The sequence below is a fragment of the Anopheles arabiensis genome, chromosome 3 (assembly GCF_016920715.1).
Source record: "Anopheles arabiensis isolate DONGOLA chromosome 3, AaraD3, whole genome shotgun sequence".
NCBI lineage: Eukaryota > Metazoa > Arthropoda > Insecta > Diptera > Culicidae > Anopheles > Anopheles arabiensis.
Genome location: NC_053518.1, coordinates 2749455 through 2756440, shown reverse-complemented (window position 1 = coordinate 2756440; position 6986 = coordinate 2749455).

Sequence of the window (6986 nt, the reverse complement as noted above, 5' to 3'; positions counted from 1 at the left end):
AGCGCTCATTTACTTAAACGAATAAAACCGCCGAAAAGAAAGCAGGTAATAGATAGCTTTTCTTCGCCGTTCGCCGTTTTCCCAACAAGCGGCTGATAAGACCGCTTTTACATTCAACCAGGGATGTGGATGCGCAGGGAAAGGGGAGGTGAAGGAGAGCGATGGTAAAAAGTTTCCCCAGCAGCGGGAAATGGGCATCTTTTTCTCATAAGCGAAGGAAATTTGCTTGCTTGCTTGCCAGCTAGTAGCGAGCGAGCGCGAGGGAATTTTGTGTAATATCAAATTATGTAAATGAGCCTTCCAAATGGGTGGCAAGATGCTGGCGGGCATGTTTTCACCATTCCTTGGCTCTTTGTGTGTGTGCGAAGAAGGATTGTGGTGCCTATTGGTGCTTTTCGCGCACAAAGTTTTCCCGTTTTTCCGTGAAGCAAAATGCTAGAAAGAAAATGCGCCTGGCAGCAGCTTTCCTTGTCTCGTTCGTCGCACCACCATCACCACCGGGTGCTGTGCTGTGCTCGTTTTCGGAAACCTATTCTGTGAAGGGGGTGTTTGCAAAAGACCCTTCCCACCCTCTCCCCTCTCCTTCCCCCCCTCCCATGGTAATAGGCTTTCCTTTGAGCAGAAGAGTGAGTTTTATTTTACAAAGAATCCCACCCACTCGCGGGGGGTGGTCGCGCGCAAAAGAGCGAGCGCGGTGTGACGTTTTTGTAATAATTAGCATATCTTTCGGGCGTTTGCGCTTTTAAAATGAAATCATTCGAGCAAGAATAAGAAGAAGAAGAAGAAGAAGAAAAAGAAGAAGAAAGACGACGGCAGAGCAGCGATGAAGGGCGAAGGGCGGGAGAGGAATTCCCATTTAAATATGCAGCGTCGTTTCTACGTCTTCGCAAGACATTTTAAATTAATTGAGGTTGATGATTTTGAATGGATAAGATAACAATTGACTGGGATCTTCCCCGGCACTGGGGATCTGCTCGTACCGGTTTTGATGGCAAGATAGAAGTGGTAGAACGACAAGTTTTGCTCACCGAGCTGCTCCTTTATGTTGTAAGGCTTGCGGATAGACTGCTTCTTCGCTGGGAAACCTCACAGTAAACCCACACATACAGCGTGGAAGACAGGATGATTGCTTTTTTCATGTAACAACAATTTCTTTCCACAACCGAACGGCGGCCATATTGCTGAGCAGTTTTTCCCGAGGAAATGAATGTTGCTAGCGTTATTTTCCTGCGTTTTTTACGTTACTCTCTACCTCCCACACACACACACACACAAATACAAGGGACAGGAAAAAAGCGAAAGAATTCTCTGCGAGAGTGCGATACCTCGTTATCGCTGGCTCGTTTAACGATCGCACGAGTTTTCTCTCGTTGCGTATAGCGAAATAGAGCAATTTTCCTCGAACGAAACTTTTTCTTCGTACCGGATCGTTGGAAGAACGTGGGATGGGGAGGTGGTGCACCGAGAGCAAAGATAATAGCGAGCGGAAAAGGAAACACGCAAAAAAAAGAAACACACACACAGTATGGCAAACACGACCACACACACAGGAGAACGCGCGCGCCTGAAGCTTGAGCCAATCCCCCTGCAGGGGGTGGTCGGCAGCCAACATGGCCGAGAAGAGTCCTGCTGCCAGCAAATGAGAAGAAAGTATGCGCGATGCCAAGTGGAAGAAGTAACGCCGCGGGTGGGTGAGGCGGTGCTGCGAGTTGAGTAGGGTGAGCACGACGGCTCAACGTGAGAAAAGAGGGCGTGGGAGCGAAATGGCGAAATGAGAAATAATCGGGAAATGGGACAACGGGAGGGGTTGGAAAAAAGTAGATATCCGGGCACGATTTTCAACCCTCTTCCTCCCGCCAGCAACCAACCGGTACCCGGTACCGGTCGACCCTCATCAGCCAGCCAGCCAGCGAGCACGGTGATAGCGCAATTTAAATAGTGTGGCGCTTCGTCAGTGGCGATGTTACGAAGACGATGGCGTCACCTTTTCGCTTTGTCGTCCTGTTCCCGGCAACGGGGAAAAGCACGCGCTACGGGACGGGAGTTTTATAGAGAAATTTTTATCGTTTTTGTGTAGTTTTCTTTTTGTTTTCCTCTTACCTCCCCTTCAGCAGTACTACCTCATCCGCTTTGCTGCTACCGTTTGCGTGTAGCTCGTTCGCGATTTCTTTCGCTTACTTACGCGCAATGCGCTCCATCTCTCTTGCGTACCTTTCCGTACACGTGTGTGTGTGAGTGTGAAGCGCGAAAGGATTTTTTCACGACTGTTTTTTACCGTCCAACTAATGGAAAAGTGTGTGCGATGAACCTATCAACTGCTTGGATATCCTTTCTCTTCTTTATATACAACCTTTTTGATTCATTTCTATGTGATATGATATGGGTTATCTTATTTATGTTTCAAACTATTTAAAGTATCATTTGAACATTTTTTTTTTATTTTCTAAAATGTTGCTTAAGAATGTTCACTAAACCAAAGAACTTCTGTGGTAATTAATATTCAAGAAGCACTAAAACCTCTTTGCATAATCTTACATATAAAAGCAGACAAGCGATTCACATATTCTCCTTACCCCTTTTACACTCAAGCAGAGTTTTAATATTAATCTTTTAAAATATCCCGTCAAGTAAACATCCCGCCCTTTCTCCCACTCTCTCCGCCTTTTCTCGCCAAATCACCTAAAATCCATCCAAAAAACCGGCCAAACAAGGCAAAACACGTTTCATCTGCTCATTTGTCTGAGCGCCATTTATCGCCGCAAAATCATTCATCTTAATCTTAAGTCATAAATTAAAGATTCTCGGCAAGATCCCGGGACCCCAGGGAGGCCAGGACAGGCCGGGGCCGGACTGGACTCGCTGTTCCGCAGCTGCCTTCCGCCTGCCGCTGCGTAAGAAAATACTTAACACTGGGAAGATTGTTTATCGATTTTTAGCTTCTGTAACATCTTAAGAAAGCTAACACGAAACGGCACATACGAAGAGCAGGTTTAAATGTGTGTGTTTTTTTTTGTGTAGTGAGTTGTGTAAAAATGGATCCGCACAATAATGGGGAGGGAGCATGAGAAACGGTTTCAGAATGCTAATGCTCCTTGGCATGGTGATGATGATGCTGAAGATGATGGTGGCGCTTGTGCTAACACAGCAACAAACCAAGGGGAGAGGGGACTGGCCAGAACGGAAGGTGCGCCACTGGTGGGTGCTGGAAAACGGGCTGCGGTTCAAAGGAGATTACTTAGCATGAACGAACGAGCTAAGAAATGATATTTCACTTCTTGTAGGATAACAAATTACTTCCTCATCCTTTTTCGTCCTCAGCTAAATGGATGGCGTAGATGCTTTTCCTAGGAAGAGAAAACCATTGGAAAGAGTGAGAGGGGTCCAGCTCCCCACCCACGAACACCATTTCGTTAAGCCTGCTTAATGTAAGTCACGATGCATCAGTCATCTTTTGTAACACCAAGCAGATATAGAAGATATATAAGCATTCGTGCAACCAAATCTTACAGTTCACCTTTAGCATACATAAACTTCCCCTTAGAATACCACCCATTCCTTATCGTTTTACACTCCAAAGACCTTAAATGATATAAAATATGTCTTCCCTGTGAAGGAAGTTTTTGTGAAAAGGTAAGCAATGTATCTGTGTTTGTGTGTGTGTGTGTGTGTGTAATCTGACGCAATGGGATCAAACCGAAGGGAAAGGATCTGCTCATTAAAAAGTCATAGTTCTTCACCTCGTTGTATCCCTCCTTTGCTTTGCTTTGCTTTGCCGAGTGAGTAATCGTACTCAAATTTCTTACCACCCCATTCAAGAATCCACCAAACCCTATTCCACCCCACACTCTCTTCTCAGCATCTCTTGTTATTTCCTCATTGGTGGATAGAAAAATGCTTCCCTTGCTCGTAATTCCGCTTTCTAGCTCTGTGCTGAAGAATTTTGAACCCAGCATCAGCTTGAACCACTCCCCAACTCCACTCACAGAACAACACCTACACCCGGACTACAATCGAAGCGAAGGTTGAAGCTGTGCTGCAGTAGTGTGTACTTACCTTTCTTCCAGCGGGGTTTGGGTTTTACAGAAAAAATGAATACCACTTTTACAGACTTTTCTCCCCTCAGCGCTAGGAATACTTCTCTTATTCATATTTTTATATAATTATAAAATTTTCCTTCGCATGCTCATGCACACCATTACGACGCCAGCCTTGCAGTCATTTCTTCCGTTTTTCCGTCCATCTAGTGCGCCTCGCAACCGCTTAACCCTTGGGTGTACAACATGCACACTGGCAGAGTTGTTAAAACATCTCCCAAAAGTAAATAATACAATTGAATACACTCTTACGTGTCGTTTGCAAATTTATATTTACATAACAGAAGGCTGTGATTTTAAAAGTCTTTTCACATTTCCCTCTCTCTCTCTCATGCACTCGCACACACTCTACTTGAAGGGTTAAAATGACTTTCTCAGCTGAATGATTTTGTGCGGCCCTTTGGTGCTTTAAAATTTTTACGCTTCTACCACGATGTTTGCGATGTTCGTTTTTCCAATTCAATTATCTCCGCACATCCTTTTTAGCCTACCCAATGTTGTTCTTCCCATTTTCTCCCATTTTCTTACGGGTATGGGTACTCGGAAGCCGGTTCCTTTATTGTAAAGACTATTGGAATTATGATTTTATACATATGGTACGGTGTGGTCTGTCTGCTTTATACAGCTTTTTTGTTTTAAATAGAACTCCAAACTGCTTGTGATAACTTTTTCCATCTCAAGGAACACAACGCCAACGGAACGGAAGCTTCTACTTGGCGTCTCTGCTTATTCTTGCGTCCTCCGCGTCAGCAGCGAGATTCATGGTAAACTTTTGCCCGAGGTTAATGGAAATGAGACTATACAAAATTCACGAAACCACCACCAACATGGCTGGGCGGCCTCGGGTGGCCTCCAAGTGCTCTCTCTCTCTCGCTTTTGCTCTGCGTCATCAACCTCAACTTGGCACGGGAAACTTTTCCAACCTTTTACGAGAAAAATATATATAATTTTCTCATTAAACTTACAGTTTTTACGACTTTTATCGTAACTCAAGCGTTGGCCCAGTGTTTTTGCGATGGGTGGAGAGGGATGGAAGGGAGAGGGAAACCGAGGGGGGCTTGGGGTCTCATTTGCAGGAACGATGCCAACGAGACGCTAACGAGTGTTGCCTATTAAAATGGATAAGAGCAGAAGGTGTAGCGCAAATGAGCCTCGGCGAGGCTTCGTGCGAAAAGAAAGGCAAGCAAAACTGCAGAAAGAGGATGTAAAGGGGGTAAAAAGTTCGCAAGGAAACTTACAAAACTTTGCCTCAAAAGTGGTGCACACCAGCACCGCCACCATCACCGGCACGCCATTTTTGTGTTCGCGGCGGGCAACTAGATTGCTGCTTTCGCTCCTCCCTCGCTGCTGCTGCTGATGCTGCTGCGTATCCTCTTCCGGAGTGGCGCAAAGTATACGCCTGGTGTAGTTTGTTGGTGTGATAAGAAACGGAGTGTTTGTGTTGCGTAAAGTCGCGACCAAAAGACAGGTCGTTTGGCGTCGATTTTTCTTATTTCTTATCGGATTTTACCATCGAGTTGGAGAATCGGAAACGAGGCGAGAATAATGAATGAGCTTATCTCGTGCGCCATAATCTGAGCCACGTTTCGTTAACGGTTTTTGGGTTTAAATATTTAAAATTCTTTTCCTGAAACTGAGACAAAGTGTATTTTCTTTTCATGCACATTAACAATTAAATTGCTACAGCATGATGATGATATGCTTATTTTACACCCAATATTCATCCCCATTTTCCACTGTCTCTAATAGTAGCAGCTCTGTTCCGTTTTCACTCGAAGTCGTCCTGCTTTTTTCCATCGGTCCACTAGCGAACCTGCTTGCTTGCGGTCAGTGTGGTCTGCGGAGTCGCATTTATCTTCATTTGCTTCTATTTAAAATCAAATAAAACCATAAATCCGATGCTTTACCCTACCACCACCACCACCACCACGGCTGACCGGAGAGAATGAAGAAGAAGGATCGAAAAATCCGCAAACGTGTGTGTGTCGACGCCATCAAACTCTTCGTTCGTTGGTTGGGTTTTGTGCTCCGTTCCTCTGTGTGTGTTGCGAAAAAACGAAGAGGTATCTTGTTTCCTGTGCTGTGAACACTGGTTCCTCGCGCTTCTACGCCACTACGACGGAAGGATAAACCGCCCTTGGGAGGGTAATTTTTTCTCACTTTCGCGTGTGTCCTTTTTTCTGCTGCCGGCCATTTGCCGGACCTTCTGGAGCGAATCTTTCCCACCAACCGATGGGGGAGATGGACGGTTTTGCACTAGCAGGCAGATAGCTCGCATCGCATGGTTGTTGCTTTCATGTTGTGGTTTTTTGTGGTCAGTGGTCAGATCAGCAGCGTAACAACGAACCAAAAAAAACTCTTCCCCAAAACAAAAGCAAAGCCAAGAGCACGACCACAACAACATGTTGCCAAAAAAGCGAGAAACACAAAAAAACACCCACATATGCACAGCACAACCTTCCGGCCGGGGACGAAAGGACGTGCTTTTCCACACCTTTGCATAGAACACGCTCTCTTGTATGTTTCTTTTTGTCGGCATTGTTCTGGGAGTCCGGGATGCTCGTCGTGTGCAGTACGGAGGGACATTTTCCCGTACGATTTTCCCTTTCTGCTCAAAACGTCGTAGTGGTGGTGGTGATGGTGGACAGCATCTGTGTGAAAAATGGCAACGGGTTTGGCAAGGATGTAAATGAATGCGGAGTGTTCTGTGAGAACCGTTCTTTAAACCGCGAAACAACCTGCTTGACCATGTCTAATTCAGTTAATGTTGAACCACTTTAGCCGGTATTTCAGAGCACTGGTCTGTCCAAAGCAATGCTCTTCTCATGGCCGGTACTGTTCAATCCAATCTAATGTATGTGTGTGCAAGTTTGGTTAATTTGTCTCCGGTTT